Source organism: Oxyura jamaicensis, chromosome 7, assembly GCF_011077185.1.
Source record: "Oxyura jamaicensis isolate SHBP4307 breed ruddy duck chromosome 7, BPBGC_Ojam_1.0, whole genome shotgun sequence".
NCBI lineage: Eukaryota > Metazoa > Chordata > Aves > Anseriformes > Anatidae > Oxyura > Oxyura jamaicensis.
The window spans coordinates 28,699,603-28,726,217 of NC_048899.1; the positions used below are offsets into that span (position 1 = coordinate 28,699,603).

The window sequence follows — 26,615 nt, forward strand, 5'->3', positions numbered from 1 at the left end:
ATATTGAGAAAGGCACTGACAGCAAGAGAAATGCTTCAATTGAGAGATACAGAGGGTGAGATTTATCACATCTAACATGCAATGTTTCTGTGCAGACATCTCTATCTGAGGCTGTCTACCTGTGCCCCTGATTTAGGGGCTAGCCAAGACAGGTGAGAGAGGGCAGGGTTGGTTTGACTTATTTTTGGTGAGATGATTCCTGCCCTGCAGCCCTAATGGAGGCTGAGGCAGATGCAGGCACCTGCTTTTTGATGTGATGATACTCAAATAAGACTCAGGCTGTGAGCTGTAGCAGTAACCTTTAAGTAGCCATGGCCAATGAATTAGTCTTGATGCTCCCTCACTGTGCCATATCTGTTATTAATCCCTGAGTAATCACTGAGAGTAGTGCCCTGGGCCAACTCTGCTTGGTTTCTGGACATTTCTGGAAGTATACAGGATGCAGCATGGTCACCTTCCCCTGTGTGCCTGGAAATTTTTCTTCTTGGATCTCAATGGCAGAAATTCGATCAAGAAATCTGAAATGTGATGTTTTAGTTTTTTTTCTTTTCCTGCACAATTAGCCTGAGTAGAGTTTAAATTTTTTATAAATGCAAAAATATTTTTGATCAGTTGACATCTCATACTAATTAGCTTTGAATATAATTAGCTTTCATAGGGATAAATTTCTTCATTTTTAGATTGTAGCTGAAATTACATTATATGTATATAAAGTGGGAGATGGACTTTCTGTTGCAGTTGATTTTATTTATTTATTTATTTATTTATTTATTTATTTACTGTGAATAGTGCCCTATATTTCCAGGACAACAGATAAGAAAATCTTCTGTATCTCACCAGTTCTTTTGGTGCTCTCACATAAACAAACAAAAACAGCAGCATTAGCATGAAGCAGATGATAAATACATTAGATATATGCCAAAGGCCCAGGAAAAGGGTTCTTATGGTAGCAATGTGAAGTATTTGCAGTGATAAAGCTATAAAGGGTTAGAGCATCCCCTTATAACAGGGAAGGTTCCACCTGGATTGCTGCCAGGAACAGCTAACCCCTAAATTTAGACACTCTCACAAACCGTGAGACAGTACCAGGGCTGTCCCCATGGCTGGACAATTGCAGTAGTGCCAGGAGATGCAAGCCATGTAGAACCCACAGCATCTCTCTCCGGATCCTGCTCTGGCCAAGGCAAGGCTTGTAGTGAGGACTTTGACCAAGCAAAAGGTTACAGATGATGGGAACCAAAAATGTGGGAGAGCATGGAGAATTGAAAAATAGTGGGTGCTGCTGTATGACACCATTTCACTTTCCTCTACTTTATCTCATGTGATTCTGCGTGTCTAGGCAAATGCACAGAAAGAGAGGAACCAAAGGTCTCATTTTCACCAGGATGTAACCAACACATCTCTAGCTTGAGCACTACCAGCTTTCACCACCTGGAGCACAAACGGAGTCTCCTGTCATTATCTCTACCCAGGCCCTTCATCTGCAGGGGTGGAAAAGCAACATTTGTGAAAACCATGGCTGCCTTTTATGCTCTGTAGTCTTACAGCCTCAGTCCTGAAGAGTAAGAAAATAGGTTTTCAAGGGCAGCTTTCACCCCAAAGCACCTGACCATCCCCTGCCACAACCCTATACTGTGGGTTGGAGCCAGGTGGCCATCGCAGCCCCTGTGGGAGATTTGGGATGGGGAGTGTGGATGGCAGCTCTGGCTTGCCACTTCTGGCAGATTTGATAACAGTTTAATCCTTGTGCAATGCCTCTTCTCTGCATCCAGGCATTCAGTGAATGTAAAGCAGTAATAAAAGAGTTGCCTCATTAAAATCTGGTCACAGAAACAAAGATAATAGCCCTGTCTTTGTGAGGTGGATACAAAGTCACGCGAGCCCCAGAAAGGAGGGGGAGATGATAGATGGAGTTAAATTTACCTCCTGTCTCTCAGACACCCCCTGCTCCTATGCGGCTCTGTTGGCTGCCGTCAGCACGTAATGTCTGCGGCGGTAATGAATGACTGGCAGCACCGCACGAATCCCTGCCGGAGAGCTGCCACTCAGGGGCTCTCGGGAGGAAACACGAGAGGAACCTGATTGAAGAAATAACCCCTGGTTGCCGGTTTCTGGTGATTCGCCTCCCCACCCTCATCAGCAGATCCAGACACTCCTGCTGAGGGCTCGCGGCCTGGAGTCATGCGGCTGGGAACACGTTTCTGCCTCTCCTTGCTCAGTGCAGACACCTCCACCCCTGTGAGCTGAGCCCTCTCCTAACTCCTGGCTGAAGGTTCAGCAATTCTCCTGACAGGGCCTCTCCACATGGGCAGTTGCTGACCAAGCTTTAAAACAGTGAGCTGGAAAGGAAAAACCTTCATTTTTTCCCATTTTCAGACCCCTGAGTTCACTGATGCTGTGAATGTTCTGGGTTTTCAGAAAGGAAGCAAAGCCTGAGTGCTCAGGGGATAAATTCCTGGAAAAGTCAGGCAGCACTTAATTTTCAGATATGAAGAAAGGGAAGAAATACAATGGAAGCCTAGATCTTAGAAAAACCTGTTCAAAGAGCCTCTAAAAAGGCTTTCAGCCCCAAGATTTAGCACCAGAAAAGAATGGCTTCTAAACGCACTGAACTCTAGAGACCTGCCCTGGGTAGTGTTGTTAGAAAAAAACTGAAAGTTGGAGAAGATCCTAACAGAAGGAGTCCAAAAGCTGCTGAGTTCAAGTCTGGAGCCCTCCCCAAAGGGCTGCCCACATTAAATCTGTCTGACTTGGGCTGCAGCTGCAGCAGGCTCTGGAGCTCAAAGCAAAGGTCAGGCCCAGAGCAGAGCGCCATGGCTGGTGCTGCAGGGTTCGACTCAAGGCAGGGCTGCAGTTGGTGCAGACCAAGCCTCCCTGCTGCATCTGAGACCCTCCAGGAGCTCCTTGTGCAGCTCCTCCTGCACTGCCACGTGTGCAAGGGGAGAGAGGATGGCTTCCTCCTTTTATGGCTGGGGACAAGGATGGGGGACATAATGCCCGGGCTGATGGATTTGGGGGATACAAGGTGATTGTCCACGAGGTGCTCTACAGCCACCTTCTTGTCTTGTTACAGTTGAGCGATGGCTTTCTGACCACCCCATTTACAGTCCTGTTTCAGCGTGGAGAAGACCTCAGCACCCCATATCTAGCTATGGAGGGTGCAGGCCTCTCAGGAGAGCAGGTGACCCAAACTAGTCCTTTTTCCCCTGAACTCATGCATCGCAGTGGTGGTCTCCAGCTGGCTCTGAGTGATTCACCAAGATCCCACAGGTGGTTAGGGGATAGTTGGGTTGCTACCCTTGTTTCCTCTTTAAATGAGCACCTTAAATTGCTTCTTATAATGTTAACACAGGACAATCACCTCCAACATTGACCAGTGCAGAGCCAGGAAGAAAATAATTTAAAATCAATTTCTCTGCATGCCATAAACTGGGTCCAGTCTGTGATACCAGCACCAGGATGCAGAGTATGCAAATGAGATCATTAGTCCTCACATGAAGCAGGGCATGTGCTATGCTCCAGATGCTGCAGCTGAAACATTGCAAATCTCTGGTCAGCGTTTGGCTTTCCATGTTGGCAAGTTTCCATCGGCCATGATGCCAGATAGACAACTTGACAAGTCTCTCACAGCAGCATCCCCTGGCCACAAAACAGCTCACAAAAGTGCCTGGCCAGGGGTGCCTTCAACTGCAGCATCTCTTCGGTCGACTGGTGAAAAGAGAGCGTGCACTTGGTAGAAAATATGGTCTACGGTGACTGTAAATACTGTGTGAATTATTAATTTGCTGTTTACTAACTTCAATATTTTTCTATTAAATTATTCTCTATAGATAGAGCAAGGGACAGCTCTGATTTTTAAATAATAAACAAATTATTTTTTGTACATATTTACAAGAAGAATTTTTTCACATCTATTTTCCTTGAATAGATTTTATTTGATTCATGTTTTATTAAAACATCTGTTCAATAATTAAGGAGGGTATATAATTATATGTAAGGCTACCGAATGATTCCTATTGCAGTATTTATTAACACTGTATTGAAAAATACAACACCTCTTTTTTGAAATGTTTTCCAGAACTGCATCATAGCAGTTTATATGGAGGGTCTACCACTGTTTCCAATTTCCCAATGGGGAAACTGAGTCATGGGAGGAGTAGATGCCCAAGGGGAATAAATACGGACTTGAGAGTCAAACCCAAAACACAGTGCAGATCTCCAGCTGCCAAACACTGCAATCTCCTGTAGTACTTTATTATGTATAATATTGTATCCCATATAATAGCCCCAGCACACAGAACTTCTGTGAACAAAGCGATGAGCTCCTTGGCAAAAGGAGTGTGGATAACTGACGTCCTTTCTGCTCTTGCCAGCCTTCAGCAGGCAGCTACTGGCCTCAGCATTTGATGAGACAGGTCCCAAATCCTCTGTGTGGATGACATTTAAACACAAATGGCCTTAAAAATTATCCAGGAAAACTCGCTGACTCAGGAAAAGGAGTGTTTCATGTTTAGGCTGAGCCCAATTGCACATGCTGTGATGTAATTTGTTGTTCATAATACACAACTCATTTAAGGCTCTGCAAGCTGTGAAACACTTAAATCAGTGAGAGGGAGACTTTAAATCCATGCAGAGTGTGACTTTGAATGCTGCCACTGAAGCATGGTGGAAAAGCCTTCACCCGAAGAGGCAGGGAGCTTGCAGTTGCTCTGCTTCATGCTGGACATCAGAAAACCAGCCTGGAAGAGAACTGGAGCAGGGGCAACACCTGCGTGGAGCTAGGAGGGGCCTGATTTTGCGGAGCAGCTTGCAGGAAGGTGGGCATGTCACCTCCTGGAGAAGGTTTGCTTTCCTGCTCTCCTTGTCCATAGGGAATTAGCCCCCCAGGGTGGAACTGCTCACTTATTTTTGCTGTGAGGCCTGTGTTGCACGGGCTCTGTTCAGTCCTTGCTGTGAATTTCTGAGTAAACACATACAAAAATCTCCGCTAAATTGGATTTGAGGAAACCTAGCCCACTCTCTGGACTTTCATATGAATCCACTTCCTAGACCATTTCTGGCTTCATTTCACAGCTTTATGAATGTATTTCCAAGCGGCTCATGACCCCACTGTATAAGAAAAACCCTAATTTGGGACCTACTGATCCAGAGGTCACAGCTTTGGTGTTCCAGACAATGTAGAGAGCAGCCTGACCCTATTTGCAGCTGGAGACTTGCTGATGCCAAGGCTGACCTTTATGGGGAACCTGATCCTGGCTTCCTTTCTGGAAATATGAGACCTTTATGGACTGTACTCATGTGGTACTGAGGGAACAATTTATGGGAAGCTCCACTGCGTTCTGGCAGACAAACAAAAGGGGCAAATCCTGCCTGAATGTCCTTGCTCCTACAGTGCTGGCATGGGAGCAGGTGTAAATCACCATGGTGCTGAGGAGCACAGGGTCTTGGTTCAGTCCCAGTTGAGTCTGGACCTGCCACAGCACAACAGAAGCACAAAACCAGTGCCAGGACTGCAAACTAGCAGGTAAAATTCAGCTTTTGTTGTTAATAGTTTAAGCACATCCCATAGACCTTCCCTTTGAGCATGGAGCCACCTTGCTCTGGGGAGAATGCAGAGACATGGGTGGGAAGATGTTTGTGGCATGGGGCACTGGGTCTTAGTCCTGCCCAAGGAGCTCTTTCAGTCCACTAAGCTGCCATCCCCTTTGGCTGTAGCGCTCCTTGCACGCTATCCACTCTCATTCCACCAGATGCACAAACCTAAAGTCATTGCTGTAGAGAAACCAGAAGATCATGGATCTCTGCTGAGCCAAAGCAGTGATCTAAGCATGGTTTCACACCTCCTCTCTGATCTCCCCTGTCCTCTGCAAACAGCTCAGCAACACCACGGTTATCACTGTTTGGGAGCAATACTGCTGTGGTCACTGTGACATAACCTGGAGCCTGGTAGTCTGATAATGATGATGATGCTCAGCTGCCCATGCTGCTTTGGATGGAGTTTCCATTTCCCCCACCTGGGACCACTCAGCTTTCACCTACAAGCTGATGTAACAGCTCCTCTCCCAAAATGACACCGCTCCCAGGCAGTGCTGCTCATTTCCTCCCCGTCCCAAAGGGATGCTGTGGTGTGCTGGATAAGGCGCTCTGACTCGCAGAGCTGCGCCTTCCCCGTCAGCTGGGAGTGCTTATAATTACTACTCCCATTATAGTAAATCATGTACGCAGTCCTGTAAAACATGACACTTTAATCCTATTAATTGCTGCGTTTCCATTTCTTGCCAGTTATTTACCCTTCCCTCCCCCACCCCCAAACACTCGAAGCCAAAAGAATTTATTCAGTCAAACGTGTCGCGTGGCACACGAGAGCCCACACTGCATTGGCTGGGTTTGGGGCTCCTGATATGCTGTCCCTAGACCTCTATGGCAGGCACAATTCACACAGGGTTGTAGGTCCTCCTCCCAGCTGCCAGCAAGGTCTGTCTGTCCTGTGGGATGGGGCTCTGACAAAACCCAGTCTTGCTGACCCCAGGTGTTCCTTCCCTCCTCCCTCTTCCCGGCCATCCTCAGCCTCTGGAGGGTGCATGAGCCCTCCGTGCAGGTGTCTGGCGGCTTAACTAGAACAAGCCACGAGATGAGACCTGTTTCTGGTCCCCAGTGCTCAGTTCTGCCTCTTGGTTGATTCCCCATTCCCACTCCAGCCCCCACAGACTGCCAGGAGGGACCTACAGTGACCTACAGCCTCTCTGCATGCACTTTGCAGGCATAGGTGGGTTGGTCTCCATCTCCTGCCCAAATTTCAGCTTTCTTCCTAGAAGCAAATCCCTGTCCTTCTGTTCACTCATTTCCTGAACACTGCTAGTGTCTGGCCCTGTTTGACCTGTTGTGTCTTTGGTGGCAGTCACCTTCTGCTTCCCTCCCACCAGCAGCACCAGCAGCTGCAGGAACCTGAATCCTGTCCTTGAAGCCCTTTAAGTGGAAAATAATGCAGCAGATGCAAAAGAACTACATGTAGCAAAGATTGAATGGGTTTTAAATACTAATAATTTCTGTGTCTGGATCATATGTGAGGACTCCGAGGGGTTTTGCAAATGATGGTGAGGCTCTCATCATGTCGTGAGGTGGGAAGACAAAGAAACTGTGTTCAGAGATGGAAGCAAAGGGAGATGACAGAGAGCCAGGAAGGGGATGGGGTCCTGCCCACCTTTGTTTTCCCCCTGCTTGCCTACACATGGGAGATCTCACTGGGTTCAGAGCAGAAAAAAAAAAAAAGTAGAACTCCAGGCCTCAGCCCCACATTTAAGTGAGTTGTTCTCCACCCCATATGAGAAAGAGCAGAGCAGACAAAAGCACGACATGGAGAACTTCTCCAGAGCCAGGCGCTAGCACAAGAGCCCCAAGTGCTGCATCTGACTTTTCTAATCCCTCACCAAGTGGACTTTCATCATACTCATAATTAAGGGGATAATAATTTAAACAGATAGTTGAATACCCAAATCTGCTAATCCTTCAGTGGAGCCTCTTTTAATCTTTCTCTGAGTCACTAATACATAAAAATGTAGCCAGGCACCCACTGCCCTCATTAAAGGGAAACTTTAGCCTCCTCCTCTCGGCCTCGGAGCCATGCCAGGGATGTACGAGGGCACAAAGGCAGCCCTCTGACTGCTTGAGACATGCAGGAACTTTGAAAACCGTGGGACTGGGCTCGCTTCGAGACCAATGTCACAACAGAGGCTGGTTGTCATGGTAACAGGTTATCAGCTATCAAAAACCATCCACAAAAAATAGACATCACATGGAGTGATGGCAATGGGGGTGCAGCCGGGAAGGGGATGCCAAAAGGTGGCTTTGTCCCTGGGTGAGGGGGAAGGCAGAGGGAGGCCCATCCTCTGCAACAGGAGGCACTGATGGCTGTTAATCCACCACCCTCCTTTGCTCCCACGTGGCTGCCAGTGGGCAAAGGACCAGCAAGGCTTCTGAGAGCAGAAGAGGGGAGATGCAGGCATGCAGGCTCCTGATCCTGATGGGCAACTCATACTTCCCCAAGCCTTCTGCTCCATTCAACCAGCAAACTGTTCCTTTGCTATCATTTCTGCTGGAACAATGGGCCATCCTGCTTGTCCTGTGACAATGCTCAGTTTGCCACCAACATGGGCCTTTTGCACATCTCCTCCAGCCCTTTTATTAGTGCCCCAGCTACTGTGGTACCACAGTGGGTAGCTCTGCTGTTGGGATCAGCAACACCAGTGCTAGCACCTGCCAGGCAGAAGCTGATGTATTTGCTGGGCTAGGAGCAACCACAAGTGGGAAGCCATTGTAAATTAATTGGATACGCCATGTAATAGCATTAATCACAATCAATATATTAGATAGAGATGCTACTGCTGCTGCGCAGTCTCTGCCAGTTAACAAATACACCCACACATCCCAGCGCAGCCACACGCAGTCCTCGGGACCCCCAAGCTCCATGTCTGATCCTCCTGGGCTGTGTGCAGGCTTGTGGCAACAGCACTGAGCAATCTTTTGGCCTCTGCTCCTGGCATCCTGCTGATCTCCTCTCCCCTGCTTTCTCCTGGGTTCATCCTTCCAATTTGCCTCCCCTGCGCCCTGCCTGCATGCCTTGTTTTTCTCCAGTGATGTAATTTGGAGAGCTGCTCTGAGAGGCACCCGTCTCATCCACACACGCCTCCATCTCCAGGGCTGGCGAAGCCTTCAGGAAAGGCTGGGAATGAGACCTCGATGTGCTGTTCTGTAGGTGGGCAGTGAGAGCTGTGCTGCTCCTCTTGGAGGCATTGAGAGGCCTTCTGCCCCACCAGACAGGCACGGCACCCCTAGCCAGCGACGAGTGAAAGTAAAGACTTCCTAAAAATGCAACACGCTCACACCATTCCTCTCAATTACTCTTCCCATGTTTTCCTGAGGAGCAAACACCACCTTCTCTGCTCGTGATGTCCCTTGTCCCAGTTGCAAAGATTTTGTGCTGGAAGGGCATCTGCAGCCGGGGAAAGGGTCCTTCCAGAAAAATGCTCCTCCCTTCCTACACACACCACCACAACCACACTGCATAAGCTGGAAGGGTAATGCTTTTTCTCTGGCAGCTGCCACAGTAGAAATAAGAGGCATCTTTGAGATAACAAGATTTTGTTTCAAAAAAGAATGGTTTTCATGGCAGGCACAGTGTCTAAATGTAAGACGCCTGTTCTTGCTTCAAGTCAATCTCTCTCTAACATACACAGAAAAGAAACCACAGACATACCAAAAATTTTGACAGAGATAATGACCAGCCCAAATTTAAAAACAGAAAATTCTGCCTTAATCTTGGGTTAAAAAAAAAAGAAAAAAAGGAAATCTAAATGCATTCCATTAAAAGCAGACAAGAGGATGCAAAAAATGCTTTTTCAGGCTAAATAATAATAAAAAAGATTTAAAAAAATAATCCAAATTGGCAGAAAAGCCTAGTGAGTCATTTAATGCTCTTGATGCAGCTGGCAGGGGCTGGGTAATTTATACCTCTCCACAGCACAGGCTGAGGGCAGGGCGCACTCAAGCCATTAAGTGTTCAGCTGGGAAGAACTGAGGGCTCTTTCTCAACTCCATGCTGGAGCTGAGGAGACGTTTGTTACCTGCACTGTGGCTGTGCCAAAGCGGGTTGGGAATGTGTTTTTGGTGGTGGACAAAGCAGCCTGTGCAATGGGTCCGCCGTGCCCTGGGAAGGCTGTGCCAGCTGGGCAGGAGATGGGAGTCTCACGCACAGGGGAAAGGATGTTGCAGGAGAACACTGGGTAAAGTGGGTTCAAAGAGTCCATGTGACCTCTCACCATGCCTGAAGGGATAATTGCATGCCAAGTTGGCTCTGAGCCTGATGAAGGCCAGCAGTGCCCTCTGAGTGAAGGAGGGACACAAAATGGCCACTCCGAGGTGGACCAGCATGGCCTCCTGCTTGGCTGCCCTCCTACCACCTGTTTTGTACCCCAATGTGTTGAGCTGTGAGGTGGCTGGAGATGCTTCTAGATCGAGGGATCTGCTGCATCCTGTGGGGCAACAGAGGACTGCTTCCCAAGGAAACCAGCTGTGCTGCTGAGAGTTCAACCATCAGCCTCCCCAGAATTACTGGAAAGGCAACATTTATGTGACACAAAGCATTGTGGCTGTGTAGGAGCAATATTACCTTCGCCTAGTGGAGGGTGACATGGAGGTGGGGTGTGTCCTGCAATGAACCTACAGCAGAGCTGGGCAGCAGACCCTTACAGAGCTGGCTGATACTCAGCAAAGGGTATGATGCTGAGGGCTGGGTGGAACAAAGAGAGAAAGAGAGCCTGAGGAATAGCATCTGGTGCCCCTCAATTAGGCCTGTGCAGAGAGCTTGATTCCCATGAGCACTTCCTGGGAGTGTTTTGCTTATTTTCTAACAGAGGGCTTCAGGTACATTCATAACTTCAGGTACTGGAGAGGTCGTACTGCCTTGCACAGATGGCTGAGGGACAATGGGACCGTCACTCGAGGCTACCTCTGAAGAGCCTGCACTAGTTAGAGGTAATTAGCTACAGCCAAGACAAAAACCACTTGTCTGCTGATTAACTGGGGTTGTCCTTAGATAGCCATATCTTGGCAGATCACCAGTTGTGCAGTGAGTGGAAGTTTAAATATGGACCTGAATGACTTGTGTCTTGTTTTTCTTCTTGCTACGAGAGCTGAGGCAAAGCCAGGATGTGGCATTGGTGTCTGCTTGCTGTGCCATTGTTTGCAAGAGCAGGAGCTGGACCAGAACAACTCTCAGCTCCTCTCTACACCTCCTGACAGCAGACCAAGCTACTTTGGTGTGATGAAGAGCATGTGTGGAGACCTAGACCTTTCCCATATTTAATGCTCTGTGTTCAGAGGAACATTTTTTTTATCTGGATGTAGATTTCAAAGATGAACTAATTTATAGCTCTAGTTTTTGATCAGGAAGAAGAAACCAGAGATGATGAAATAGTCATAAGTTTGAAGTTATTTTTATTTTTGCTAGTGGATGACTTGAATGACTAAAACAAACAAGCCCAGCTGGAATTTATCAGCTGTATGTAAAGAAATATGTACTTAATGTTGGGATCTCAAATCTTCTCTCAAGTAAAACCTTATCTTACCTTCTTCCTACCAGTAGTTATCTTCCTACCGTGTTATCTTTGGCAAATGGGTGCTGCGTTTGTGAACAATAGGATTACAGGCTCTGGGGTATATCCTCTGGGAGGCTGATACATATAAGACTTTTCTGAAATGACCATTTATATAGAAGAGACTTTGAACTTGGGTAGATCAAGTCACATGACACCCAACAAATGCCTGAATCCTGAAGAAAGGAGTCAGACTCCTCACAAAAGTAGCTTGCCGTTCCTTATTGTTCTTACTGAGAGGCTCTACTTTGGACTCTCCTTTGCTCGTTAGAAGCTCTCTTCTAACCACAAGCAATTTCTCCTGTTCACTGAATACCCAGCTTATATCTCTCTTTCATGCCGTGGTTTGCCACCCCCAGCAGAGACAGAATAACCTAGCTTCCTTCCTTCAGACTTTGCTTTCTTAGGCTAAACATGTCGCTGATGACTTCCTCTCATCATGTGGGCTCTTCATGCCCATGGCCACCTCAGAAGCCATACTCTGCCCAGGCTCCCCCAGAAGAGCTTGCCCATGCCATGGTCACTATTTCTTTGACCCTGCAAAGAAACCCTTTTATTTTTACACCTTGTGTTTTCCCAGCCTTCTCACATTCTGTGATTTTAAGGTGCAAAAATGAACGTGAATCTATACAGGTACTGTGAACACCCCTGATCTCTCTGTGGAAAAGCTAGTGGCAGAAGATTTCCTCAAAGCTAAGCGGTCCTTTCTGTAGTCTTAGTAGGTGTAGCATTCACAGGCTTCCTCAGGCTTGAAGTTATCACCCATGACTTGAAGTAGGAGTGGCTGAACTTCCTATCCTGTGTGTTCTGTAGAAGCCCAGCAGGGCATGGACGGGGCATTTTAACCACCACAGGAGTGCTGACTTCTAAGGACCAACACTGATTCACTCTTCCTGCCCAGACACATAGTTGTTATCTCATTGCTTATTAAGAAATATACCGTGTGTTAAGTTACATATTTGATTGACTGTGGTAAATGCATTTAGTTGGGATTTATAATCAAACAGACAGGCGGCTCCTTAAACTCCTTCTTAGCATTCATAAGGATTAATTATTTTTAGTCTGAACATTGTCCATAACGGAGTGTATCTGCACTCCCGCTCAGTGGGTAACATACCTAGTAACATTCACTTCTGCTGTGCTAACAGGACAGAAAGGGAATTGGGCCCTGTTTTTGAAGGTGGTATTTGCACAACTCCACGATTAACATGTACCCTTGTAGCTGCTGAGCTTCACACACTAGGCATAAAATCCTGCAACCACTTCTCCATCGCATGGTGTGACACACAGGAGGCGTTCCCTGGGCTGCTGCCCAACTGTCACCATATCACCCCCTGGGAAAGGAGATGAGTTGTTCTGCAAGGTCCAACGCCACCTGATGGCGCTGAATTTTCTGCTCAGTGTATATCTTACCTACATGACACTTGGATAGGAGGTGTCCATATGTCAGTAGGTACCTAGAAACATGGTAGATTAGGGCCCAAAGCAGAGAGGTGACAGACTGCTACTAAAAGTAGTAATTTACCCTCGGTGCTACCAGTGTTGGTAAGCCTCCAACAATTTAAAATCTCTAAGGAGAGATATAGGCAGACTGCAAGAGCGGTGATTTCCCCAGCCTGGCGAGTGGCCAGCACATTGCAGTTTGGATGCTCTTTCACCAGGACACTGTTCTTTGGATGGCCTTTCCAAAAGCTTCATGAGAGATTTCAGTCCTGCCAGTGGGACTGGGCACTTCCACTCTGACCAAAAGCAGGTTTCTTGAGATAAACACAAGCCCTTACACCACCCTGGGACTGGAGGCAGGTGGGGGATAACTGTTTAACTCAATAATGCTGCTTCAGGCAGTCTGTTGGTCTGTTCTGAGGGGGTCCCCAAGCAGCAGGCAGGCTTGTTACAGTGACACTGGGATCACTTCCAACCACAGCTCTCCTTCCTCCCCCCTGAAGATTGGAGTTCTTTTCTTCTTAGTCTTCTCCCTCACTGCATCTTTCTTGGTCATCCCACTTGAGGACACTTCAGTCCTTGGCAAATTTTGGTCAGTCTCCAAAATTTTGGTCAGACATCCCTTTCCAGTCTCTTCAGAGTGAAGAGGACCAGAAGGGCTTTAGGGACCTCAGACAAAAATGATCTGAGTGAATTAAACCAAGTGAGCTAAAAAGGGATTCATGTTTCAAAGACGACGTCACAAACAGCACACAAAGATGCGGAATTGGACACCTTTCAGTCCCCAGCTCAGAGGCCCATCCCACCCACTGCTCTGGGTGGCAGCAGTGACAGCATGTTCTCAGACTGCCAGGATGAGAAAATGTGCATTCACACCGGGGGAGGAACACGTGGTCTAGGAGTGTGGCTTGGCCGGAAATCCCACAGCCAGAGATCCTTTTCAAGTCTTGGCATACCTGGTCGGGCAGGACATCTCCTGGTTTTAAAGCAGCTCTCCTGTTATTTGAGACCCTGGTCCCAGCGTTAGCAAGGCAGGAGCTCACAAAACCAGTGATGGGAACAGTTATGTGAATCTGCTCAAACTTACAGACCTCCAATAAGTTTCAGGCTGAGCCTCAGATCAATTCTTATTCCTTCCAGATTGCTTCACTCATCCCTCCTGGGTACTCTTGATCAAATCACAAAAATGCTGAGCAGATTCTTACAACATACTTTCTAATAAGCCCTTTAGGAAAGCTGAGCTGACAGCATCTTACATTTTTTTTCTTCTTTCTTCTTTTTTAAAACTAGATCCATAGCCTCTGCCAAATGCAAGGATGCCAAGTATGATCAGGCTGTGGATGGCACCATTCATTTGTGTCAATCCTCTTCATGCTAGCTGAGCAGACAGGACATATGGGCCTCTCCTTAACAAAGTGTACACAAGAAATAAACAGGAGAATTCTGCAAATCAGTAAACTTCCAAGTGCAAGATTAACCCAAGGAGTGCCAAACATGGGGAGGATGCATTGTAAGTCAGGAAAATTAAGAAATGCTCTTGGACCTCCAATTCCTATAAAAACATCCTGGAAGAGGATACAGTGGAGAGGAGAGGTCTCCATGACCATACTCCGTGATACTTCATCTCCACAGACCAGACTCTGGCAAATCAGCATCCCAGAGCATGCTCAGGCTTTCATACACAGCCAGCACCTTATCTGCAAGACTTAAGGTTAGTCTGGTCATCTGGGCCATCTGGAGCATACCCTGACTCCCCACAGCACTGCTCCAGTTTCAGCAGTGGAAAGCAGAGCTGCGTGTCCATGTTTGTGAAAACTTGCCTCTCTGGTGAGTGGAGAGAGAAGCTTAATCTGCTTAGCTTAATGAAGAGAAGGTGAAGACGTGACGTGACTGCAATCTGTTAAGTACTACCACTGGGAGAAGGCTTTTAACAGTGGAGGGCTTTTTAATCCGGCAGACAGGCAGAATGAGATCCCATGGATGGAAGATGAAGGTGGGCAGATACAGTCTAGAAATAAGGTGCATTTTTGTTTGAAACAGTGAAAGCAATTAGCCATTAAAAAACCTATGGAGACATGCACCAGGTCCCCCAGCTCCTTAAGTCTTAAACAAAACCTCATTATGTTTGAAATGATAGATGTCACCGGGTCTGAAGTGAGGGGACCTGCTACAATTTCACATAGAAATCACTATAGCTGGTTTATAAAAGACCCACTTAAAAATCTGTGAATTTACCTTTGCTTCCTGAAGGCTTCTGAATTTCAGTATAATAGCTGATGCCTTCCAACCGTGAGTTGTGCATCGTGTGGTTACACATATTCTCCACGGGAGGATGTTAATCAGGCTCTTAATCACCTGCACATACTCCTCCTCTCCTGCTTCAGTTTTCAAGGGCCCTACAGTAACCGTGACCTCAGCTCCACACCCGTACACAACCAGAATAACCTGCCTCCTCTTGTACTCAATTCCCACGCTCTTCTTGCATAGTTTTTTCCCCAAATCTCTTTGGTGCTTACATTTCTGCCTCCCCGCTGGATCTGCTCAGAGGCTGTGAATGTGCCTTGAGCCAGCCAGAACATCTGGATCCCCATTCACAATGTGTTTTCACATTGCGATCCCTGTTTTCATGCTTGCTGGTGCATGGCGAGGATCTCTGTGTGCTGCACAGGCTCACGGTCGAGTCCCAGATGCCTCTCCAGCCCCACCTGGAAGTGGTTGTTCTGGATAAGTCGTTATGCTCTGAATAACCGAAACACTTCTCAGAAGCAAAATGGACCTGCTGGTATCCATCTGGTGACCAAAGGGACACGGGAGTGCTGTCAAGAGAATCAAGGCAATTCTTTCATAGTTATGCAATGAGATGTCCCACAGGCATTTTCCATTCTCATTGGCACACTGAGCACCTGCCAGAGACCTTCGTGTCCAAACTCTTTGAGACACCTTGGCAGTCCAACCCTGAAGCCCTTCCCCAGGGCATAATGTGCTTGTGCAATAACGTGTGCAGAAATGTGTGCACCACTTTGTGCCCTGCTCTGACATTCCCAGTGCCTGCCAACGGTCTGTCCGGGTCTGCAGCTTGAACTCCAGGACATCCACAGGATCTTAGCATGGAGGCTTTCAACCTAGTGCTCAGTCACTCCTGAACTATCAACCTTTGGCCAGAACTGCAGAGTCTTTTTGGTTAACCCAGCACACGCTCTGGCCTGCATACATCAGACACATCCCACAAGTTCAGTGGCCTCATGCACTGCCAAATATAATTCTTCCATCTCTCCTGCACAGTCAGGACTACCACATCTCTGCTCTTTTATCACTGCCAACTGTATATATCACCCACTAACTCTTTTTTAAGTCTTTGGCCATGTATGACCAAATTTGTCAAGAACTAGAGGTCTTCAAGATAATGAATTTGCTGTTATTTCTTGAAAATAGGGGACTACATAGAAGAGACAAAGCTTATTAAAAACCACCAATGTACGAAAATCAATGGACTGAACCAATCTTTTTATTAAAAAAATAAAATAGTGAGAGAAAGCTCTTGTGGGACTACCAGCACAACCCAGGTCAGGCGTGACCATACCATACCATGCCCCTTGCCCGAGGGAAGTAAATGGGGCAAGAAAACCCAAGGACAGGGCATCATCACAGGAAGCCCATTGCTCCTGCCCTCCACACAACAGCCTGTGCCTGGCCTCCCACACCAACATTTCCATCCTGCCTTGAATAGCCCCAGCCCAGACACCTCTCATGCCCTCACATCTAGATCCATCCGACGCGCTCTCCCCGGGGACTGTCAGATCTGCTTGTGCTGATGCTGACACCTATTAACAGTGCGGCTTGGGTGCTGCTGTGATATAAATACAGCCTCGGCAGCCAAAGCAGCTTTGCAGGTGTGTGAGGCTGAATCGATGTGCCATTTCGCTGGCACAGGCAAACTTGCTCTGCCCGTGCTGCGAACGGCCGAGCTCCTCTGAACCAGAAACCTCACAGTCCCCTCGTATCTGAGCCTGCCACCACCTCCGAGCAGTATCCCACTGGTTTGGGACCCATGCGTTGGGCTGCACGTGTATTTCCAGACCAGGAGTGGGGTCTTCAGGTTGGGATGGTCCACCTGGGCCATGGTTCATTAAAGCACCTCAGTATTACCAGTTGCAAAAGAGACTGGTGCTGTGAAAAAAAAAACAGGCATTAATGAACCTGTGGGCATCTACACTCATTTGAAGATAATAGTTTGAATAAAGCCCCAGGAACTCAATGGAAAGATACTTAATGCCAAGGAGATTATGATCTATCGGACAAAGAGGCTCATTAAAGGCAAGGGCTGGCAAGCTAGAGAGAGTGAAAAAATCCATTTCCTGAAGCTGAACTTCCTAAAAAGACCCATATCCAAAGGCAGCACGTTCTCCTTTGACAGCCCTGATAGGCCGGGAAGTGAAGTAGAGGATGGGGATGAGTCATGATAATCTTTTTTTCCCTTAGCAGATAAGGAAACTGAGGCACAGCCAGCCAATTAAATGGAGATAATCAGTGCATTTCTGAGAGCTAATGTGGAGACACCCAAACTTCTCTTCCAGGCCATAAACATCTGTAGTTAATGACAAAATGTTAATTACTGGCAATCAGCTAATGAGGGTAAAAGCTGAACTAATTTTCTGCTGCCTGAAATGCTACTCTAGTCCGTGTTTTGCCCATCAGCTGAACTGCCATTTAAAATGAGGATAGAAAAGAAATGAAAAAAGCCCCATTTTGGCACCTTGCTCTGCCTCCCCTGCCAGACCAGATTAGTGTGGGGAGAAAGTCTCCGGTGACAACAAACCCAAGTTCATTTTCCTGTGTCAGGTGGTGAAGCAGCTCTGAGCTGAACTGGGGCTGAGGGTCCTGCTGCCCAGTCCTGCCCATGCTGAGATCAGCCTGGAGGATTTTACGCAAGGATGGAAATTTTGGTTCTTCCTTATGCTCAGCAGACCCCTGAGCAGCATTGCTCTCCATAAAGAGTCAGGGGCAATTTGCTATCCCTCTTTCTGCCCATCTAAGGCCTTGGCCCCAGTTAGCTATGGCATGGGGCAGGTCTAAATCCCCTTCACATTGCATTTTGAAGCTACAGCTGGAGAGGACACTCCTGGAGCACTAAGCCAGCACGTAGCATCGCTGTGCCTGAGTAACCAGCAGCAATTCTGCAGGAGGCTGCTCGCTACCACTGCGCAGAATGATTCATGTGCATGTCACAGGCAAGGTGGCAATAGCCCTGCAACAAAAGGCAGAGCCACGGGGCAGTCTGTCATTACGGTGTGCCTTGGAGTGATCAGCCTGAGTGGTCGCATCTCCAGTGTATGTGATGAAATGTCTCCATGCTACCACTGAGGAGGGACAGGCTCCAGGCTGGGGACACAGAGGAACAGGCCCTAGTGGGGGTGCATTTTGCAAAATGGTTGGGGTTTATGGTGATGTTGGATAAAGCCTCCTGCAGTGGTCTAGAGGGTCGGGGGCAGATTATGGTCCGTGTTGCCTATGGCATGATAAAAACAACTCCAGCTTGCACTGTGCCTTACCCTGGAGCAGTAGCTCCATGCTCTAGGACCAGAAACACCAGTCTAAATCTCACATGGAATTGGCAGCTAAGGGCCCCTTATCCACTGACCCAGGTCAGATACCTCCAAAAACTGCCACCTGCAACATTCCCTCTTAAATCTGGTATTTCAGATCCATCTCAAGCCCTCATTTGTAGCCTGCGTTCCCAGGGATTTATCTGTGGCCCCCTTCCCTACATGCCTTCAGGCACCAATGCTCTCAGATGTGTTTGCTCTTCAGCTACCCACTCAGGGCTGAAGAAAAACCCTCCCGATTAAGCCGATTCTCAGCTTTTTGATAAAGTTCACCCCTTTGCAGACTTACCTCCCCACCGCTGTGATGCTGTCAGGCAGCTTCTACGGTTCATGCAATTAATTCAGCCTCCCTTTGCAGCGCAAGTTCACCGCGTGCGGGGAGAACTAGCACATTTCATGCTCCAAAGGGCTTACCACCCCTCTGCGCGCACGCATATCCACGCACTAGCAGGGTGGCTGAGGGGCTGTGCCAAAACACTGAAGGAATGGGAAGAAAAGCAATTTTCCAAGTAGATGAGGCCATCCTGCATCAGATTTAGGGGGTGGAAGGACAAAGCAAACTGGGGTTGATCCCATGCAGCCTGACACATGCTCACCATAACACTGGTGAGCCTGGTACCCAGGTCACGGCTGCTGCCATCCCTGTGCACCAGGGTCACCTGCCAGCTCAGCTGCGCTCTTTGTCCCTCCCTCACAGGTTGTTTGTAACTTGTTTTCCAAGCCAGCAGCTGCTGCAGCTTCCCAGCAGCCCTTTCCTCAATTATAAGCTACCTGCCTTACAAATGGGCCGGGTGAGGAGGTGCCTGGGGGATCGATGAAGTGGAGGAAAGTGAAGATATTTCCTGTGGCTCCTGTGAGGCTGGGTGCTCTCCCTGCCCCACAGAAGTGGCTGAGTCCCACCATGGGCAGGGGGCAGGATGTGGGAGTCATAGTGGGAGGGATGTGTCCTGCAACACAGCATTTCCAGGGACAGCTGTGCCAGCATTGAGCTCCCCATTTCACAGCAGGACCCTGTAACTGGTCCCGCAGCATCCCTGCACTGCTTGGTACTAGAGCTGTACCAGGTCTGCGAGAGACTTGGTAGCCCTGGGGAGGCAGCACACAGTGAAGGGTAAGAAATGCAGATGTTAATAGACATGTGGAGCCATCTTCCATTTGCTTTCATCCAAGGCTATCTAAATGCCATGCAATCTTTAATGCATTAAGCATCCCAGCACCTCTCAAAGCTGGCTACTCTCATTTGTACCTCACATACAATGGAAGATGAGGCACCAGCAGGGCAGACGGAGCAGCTGCAGACTGCAGGGATGAGATGCGCCAGGGCTCTGGCTCTCCTGCATCCGAACCTGCCCTAAAAAACAACTCCAGAAGCTGGGAAATTCATTTACTCTGACAAGGGGATTTCCATGTAGCTACTGGCATTTTGCAAACCAAGCTAGTGAAGAAAGCGGGAGGCAGGACCAGGACTGGACGAGCCCGTGCTGGGGCCATGCATGGGATGGGGAGCTGGGTTAAGGGGTGGCAGAGCTGCCCACCAGGATGTCCCACTCATGGCTGCTTTGAGTCCCTGCTCAGTCTGGGGTGCCTGGAGGAGCAAGGCTCAGGCGTGGGCATCATCTGTGCTCTGCTAGGGGGAGCCCAGGCAGGGCCAGGCAGTTGTGGGGTGGATGTATGGGCAGAGGCAGCACGGCTGATGCCATGAAAAAATATTTCTGGACTACTGCTGCCAGCTGTAGTGGGAAAATCCTACAGGTCACTTTAGCTTGTGATATTCAGGCTGCATTTTACAAATGTGCTCCCTCCAGCTCCGCTCAGCGAGAGCAAATGAGCTGCGTGATTGGTGTGCAGGGGTTGCTGCACCTCTCGCTTCTCCTGCATTAGCACAACATGGCTGGTGTGCCTGACACTGCAACACTGAGTCGATAACAACTATTGTTATTATCTTTATTAATCAATAATAATATCCTTATTTCCTCTTGTGAGGCTTCCCAGCGTATCCTTCCTTATTTATCCTTTGTCTTATTTATGTCCCCAGCTTGCAATTAGAGCTGGGTGAGCGGCTGCCAGAACTGACCTGGCTGCTGCAATCCAGCCGTGCTCTTGCAGGCGATTCCCTTTCAAGGCAGGAACATTTCAACTGGCTTCAATCAGCCTGCCCGTGAGCTGGGAGCCTCGCGGAGCCAGGGCAAAAGCCATCAGCTCCTCTAGGCAGCTCTGAAAGGGCTCTAAGTACCTAATGTCCCTCCAGGGAGGCACATAGACATCTGCTGCAGCTGTAAAAATATATAAAATAAGGCAAGGTTAATAGTGGCTATCTGGAGCATGTGTGTGTGTATGTGTGTCTCCCTTTTTCTTGCTGTCTAGGAGATGTGTGATGGTCGATGCCTTTACCTTTGTGGTCTCCACAGGGAGAAGGAACAACACGGTGTCCCCGGCTGCTGGCGCATGGGCATGGATGCACTGGAGGACACATGGGAGGTGTCTCTGGTGGAGCTGGGATTTACACCGTGAACTTCCAAGTGCCAGCATCCGTCCTTCCCACCACACTGCATTTTAACCGGACCATACCCCCCTTCCACGGCTTCGCATTCATCGCCTTCCTAACAAAACCTGCCGGCCGTGCCCTGCGTGGCAGCACTGCTTAACAAAGCAAATTCCTGAGCCAAGCCACGTTTTCTCAGCAAAAAGCAGCCTTTCCACGAGAGCCGTTCTGACGCCCATGCTCTTGGCAAGAACAAAACTCGTTCTGCCTAATTGCTGCCGGCAGCACGCTGCCCTAACGAAGGTGGAACAATGGTGGCAGAGAAAGGCAGCGCTGCTTCTTTGCAGAACGCGTCCCTTTGTGCTGTCTCTTACAGCACAACGCGAGGCCAGGCTCCTTTCTGCAAGGAGCAGAGCCTGCTTTGAGCCAAAATCCACCCCACACACGCGCCCAGCTCTGCACGCCGGCAGTCGGCTCGTCTCCTTTTACATTTTTGGTTTTTAAATGAAAAGCCTGATATACATCACAGGTGAGAATTTACACTGTGGAAAGGCTCCAGGCTCTTTGTTTCATATGCCTGGCGGGCTTTGCAATAGTTAATTTTGCTTCCCTACTCTCCGGAGGGCGGGCGGGAGGGAGGTGTTACTATTTGCGGTTTGCCGAACAGCACAGCGAGGTGGATGGCTGAGAAATGAAGTCTGCGGCCTGACCGTGCTTCTCGAAAGCATTAGCACACTTTCTTCCTCCTTCCTCACCAGCACAGTGACATTTCACACTTCTGCTTGGGTCTAGCTCTCCGGGGACCTCGCACCCATTCCCTGGTGCCTCTCCTTTCAGGGCAGCCTGAGCACGAGCCCAGCCCCAGGCCGACACCAGGAGTACGGCTCCTCCACACACCGAGGATCTGGGGCAGGAACCTGATCCAAATCAACATGGGAGAAAAATCAAAAAGAGGAAATTAATAACAAATTTAAAGAATGTTTATTTGAGGGAAAGATCTCTGCTTGAGGACTGCCACAAGTATGACGAGATGGCAGTGCTGAGCTTGGAAGGGCTCCGGGGAATGTGGGTGTAAGAGGGGTGCTGCTCCACGTGGCTCTGAGGTGACAGTCACCGGGAATGCTGAGGAGTAATGCTGATGGAAAAGGGCTTGCTGGGCTGGGGAACAGGGGCCTGATGTTACACAGGAGGGATCTGAGATAACCTGTGGAAAACCAGGCTGGACAAAGAAGTGCTTTCTCATTCCTGGCTGCTTTTCCCTCCCGGCTCCCTGATGAAGAAAGGGCAGCGGCAGTGCTGGGGAAGGCACAGGGACACAGTTCATCCAGGCACTCCGGGGTCCCATGAGTGAGCCAGTCCCAGAGGAAACCATCCCCATCTCTGGCAGAGAGTCACCACAAGGGTGGCATCACCATGTGGAGCTCAGCACATGGCCCCATCACCAGCCCCGCTCTGCTGCTGGGGGGAGGCAGCGGAGAGGCCGTGCCTTTGCACTGCTCATTACAGCAGGCTCTCACACTGGGCCAGATGAGGCGTTTAAAGGTCAATAAGACAGGAACTGGGACACCACTGGGAAAGCTGCAGGCACAGCCACATCTGAAGGCAGGCAAGTGTGTGGGTGCATGTGTCCGTGTGTCTGTCCTGGACCCTGGGTTCCTGCTCTATGAGGTGTGGAGAGAGACCAGCCGCTTGTGAAGGGCAAAACTCAAGATTCTCTGTTTCTCTGTGTCAAGGCACTGTGCATGGCAGGGCCAAGCTGAGGGAACAGGACAAACTGGGGTGCTCCAGTGGCTTTTGTACGGTCACAGAGTTTAGGCTGGGAAGGGTCTCTAGTTTTCCTTAGTCCAACCTCCTGCTCAAAGCGGGACTTGCCTCAAGGGTTTTGTTCAGCTGACCCTTGTAGATCTCCAGGGGCTGGGATCACACCACATCTCTGGTCTGTTGTCTCAGGGCTGTGCCTCTCCCACAGTGGAAATTTGTTTCCATACATCCAATGAGCAATTTCCCTGCTGCAGCTTGGGCCATTGCCTATCCTTTGCCATGCCCCTCTGGCTCCATGGTCCCTACAATCTGACTATAGGTAGCAGAAGACAGCACATTTCCCTTCTCATCACCAGGCTGAACAAGTCCAAGTCCCTGCACCTCTCCTCACCAACCATGTGCTTCTGCCCATCGACTGTTTTAGCAGCCCTCACTGGACTGGCCCCAGATTGTCACTCTCTCTTTTGTTCTGGGGTTCTTTGGGTGCTGAGAAAGAAATGTCTGAAATTACAGCCTGCAACCATCTCATGCGGCCCTAGGATAGCACTTCTACCCAGGCTGGCCAGAAGACATTGCATCTCTGATCTGGGATCAACTTCAGGGTCACATGGGAAAAAACGACAAAGTGTGTGAGAGCCCACATGGCATGGCTCCATGCCCCCTGTGCCACTGGTTTTCTTCCCCCTTTTACAGAGTTAGAAAGGGACACCCTCCTGGGATAGTTTCACAGATATCAGGCCAGGCAGGGAGCTTGTTTTCTACAAGAGCTGAGCCCAAATTTGCTCTTTCTCACTGGGCTGAATTTACAATAATCTCCTTGAAATTGCTGTGGTGTATCGTCAAATATACTTACATTTCATCATTGTTAGAAAAGAGTAGCTAAATCCTTGCTGTTAAGATGCTATTCCACACTCAGCCTAAGTCCATGCTGCCATCTCTCCCTTCCCCTCGCCCACTGATGTACTGCCCTGCCCTTTGTGCTGGTGCTTGGTGGCTGAGTTGTGAGATCCAGGAGTTGGTCTAACTAAAAGCTAATCAAAATTCAAGAAAAAATGGGTTCTTATTGGATCAAGCCCCTGGCTGCATGGCCAGTGGTGCTAAACCTCGGAAAGGGTGGAACTGCAAAGCTGAGGTTGCTGCTCACTGTAGCAGCATGGGCTTAGATGGTCTCAGCTTCCTCATGAAAGCACACCACCAAGAGACCAGAAAGTCACTGATATGCTGAGGAAAGGGCTGTAGATTTTGCCTCCTTTCAGTGACACCCATCTTCTCTCATTTAACTTCAGTATCTCCTTATTTTTCATGGGCATGTACCTGCGGCTCCTGGTTCAGTCACTGAGCAGGGAGACACCATGCTGGGAGGACACAGTTTCCGAACTGACTTCAGTCTGACTTTGTTCACCACGGACATGTTGCTTCCAGCACTGCACGTCTTGTTCCGTGCAGTCTTTCCTCAGAGCAACTCGTCTGTGTCAGCCCAGCCCTGCCACCCCCACCCCTCACCCAACCCAGCCTGTCACCTCTCTGAAGCCACCAACAAGGTGTCAGCCTTTATTAGCAGAGGAGTATGGCTTTTTTTTTTTTTTTCCTGATACAATTGCAGAACTAGGCTGGCTGAATACAGGCTCCTAGCAGAGAAAAGGCACTCCAGGACTTCCCTTAGTGTTGCAAGCTGGGAGCTAGTGCTGGCATCCCACCACAGGGCTCCCTGAGATCCCCTGCTGAGGGTTTCCACTCAGGACAGATGCACGGAAACATCTTCCTCCACCCTGTGATCAGCCCCAGCTCCCTTTCTAGAGGAGTTCTCCAACCTAGAAATTTCAAGGAGATCCAACTCTTCTTTGTTATAAATATCCAGACATGTCAGCATCGGAGGGAGATGTACCCCTCTTAATCCTTCCCAACAGTATTAACCAGGCAAATCAGGAAGAAATTAATTAACCAAAGAAAAAAAGAAAAAAGAAAAGAAAAAAAAAAAAAAACAGGCTGAATATCTGGGAAAGTATCTTGACACTGAATCACCTTATGGTAATCTCTTAGGGACTTGGCGGAGGCTGTGCAACTCCTGCTATTTGGGAACAATTGTGGAAAAACAACAGAGAAAGAAATGAGAGCAATGCATCTGTGCTGGAAGGTCTGAACTAGAAACAGAAAAACAGCCCTTGAATATCTGTGATGCTGCTGGAAGAAGGACAGATTCAGCCAGCTCAGATTTTGAATAATCCCAATAATGTAAATTCCTTAAGTATGAGCCAAGCCTATGAATAATATAAATCTCTTAGTCACTTTGCCAGTGATATCCTTCTAATCTCATCCTTCCTCAACGGTGATGCTGAGAGAATGAAACACTTTGCAGAAATGGGCTTGCTGCTCAGAGCAATCACTTGCCTCCCACTCAGACCCCAGGATTAGAGAAGTCCCCTGGATTAAAGCTGTTACTATTCTGAGTCCATGGCAAACCATAAAACCAAGATCCCAAGGGAACTTACAAGCAATTGCAAGAGAGAAAGAGAGAGGAGAGGAGGCAAACAGGAGGACATCTCTGTTTCAGGGAAGTGCATGTCCCAGACTGGTCTTGAACTGTACAGAGGGACCTTAAAATGCATTACCAACAGGAATGACCCAATAACAAGGAATTATCAACATACGCATGGAAACGTAACAGTAACTAAAAGGCCAAGCCAACTTTTTTTCTGGCAGAAAATGACATTGATCTGACGGTGCAGTTCCCAGAGGTGATTGCCTTGCTCCCCAGCAGACATCTCTGGTTGCTGAGTGGGCCCAGTAGCTTGAAATTCAGCACCGAGGTCTGCTGAGCAATCTCTCCCTAAAGAGGGATTGGAAATGACCTGCCCAAGGTTAAAAAGTGATTTGGGATCCAGAGACAGGTCCCCTGAGCTCTAATGCCCATGAAGTGTGATGGAGGGATTTACACCCAAACACTGCCAGCTCAGACTTCGTAAAGGCTGCAGGTCACTTTGCGGAGCTGAGAATATGATTCTGTATGCCAAAAAGAGGAAAACTGTGCCTATTCATCCAAGTTACACCTACAACCACTTGTCTTTTGCTTACTATTCCTTCATAGCACACACATACACAGGAACTCTTCTCAGTACTACTTATGCAGCGTATACTCTAATAAAGTATGTAATCCTTTAAAATACAAGAGCTTTCCTTATAATCCATGCACGTGTAAATCCCTCCAGATATTTCATACATTCTTATCACACCAACAGGAAATAGTTTTAACGCCTTCAACAGGCACATGAATTTTCAGAAATGCCTGTCACACGCTTACTACACCCGCCCCCAAGAACTGTCCCCCCCCTCACCATTTCTCTATGAGATGCCGATGTGCTCCCCTCCCCATGGGAGCGTTTCCAGCAGCAGTTCCAGAACTGGAATATATTGAATATATATTGAATATATTGAATATATTCCAGAAAAGGTAATATATTGACTCCTCAGAAGCCAGGGAAGTTTTTTCTGCTAGCAGCATCAGGCTGGACTTTCAGTGTTGTGCTGGTAAGTCCTGATGTGCAGTTTCTGCCTAGGTGTGCAGAACAGCTCTTCTGGTCTCCAGAACAGCTCTTCTGGTCTCCAGCTAATTGAAATAGAGTATGCCTCGCACAACTTCTGAACTTTTCTTTCTGCAAGAGATATGCAGGGCTGCAGGTTGTCCATCACATCCTGCGTGTCCCTGGTGCCTAGACTGAAGTCTTCTATTTGACTGTAAATCATCCATTTTAATTAGATGTAAGACAATTATTATTGGTTTTTAGTGAGTCATTTTTCTCTCAGTAATTAGTACCTGTCAGTTCAACTCAGCCCAGAGCTGGTGTAACCTGGTGACTTCAAGGATGTGTTTAAAATCTCTTCTCTCCCACACAGCAGCTCATCATAAACAGGATCATTTTTCCTGCCTTGGCCATTGGAGCTGGGTCAGGCTGGGATCACCTCGAAAACTCCCAGTCAGGCCAGCAGAGAGGAGCACTTGCTGCTCCAAGTGCAGAAGGGACTGCCCCACAGGAGGAGAACTTGGCCAAGAAAAGGCAGCTCACCTCCTTGACCCCATTTCATTGCTATACGCTTCAAATCCTGGCCACGTCTGTCTCCTTATAAAGATGTCAGACTGTCTCTAACACTTATTTTTGCTCAGCGGCCTTACTTGGCAGC

General features: G+C 48.4%; 1 protein-coding gene across 3 annotated transcripts in view; it reads right to left on the reverse strand.

The window, feature by feature from the left end:
- MARCHF4 (membrane associated ring-CH-type finger 4) overlaps nucleotides 1–26,615 on the reverse strand; it is a 98,241-nt gene that overhangs the window by 52,741 nt on the left and 18,885 nt on the right. The gene's annotated exons all lie outside the window — the stretch shown is intronic.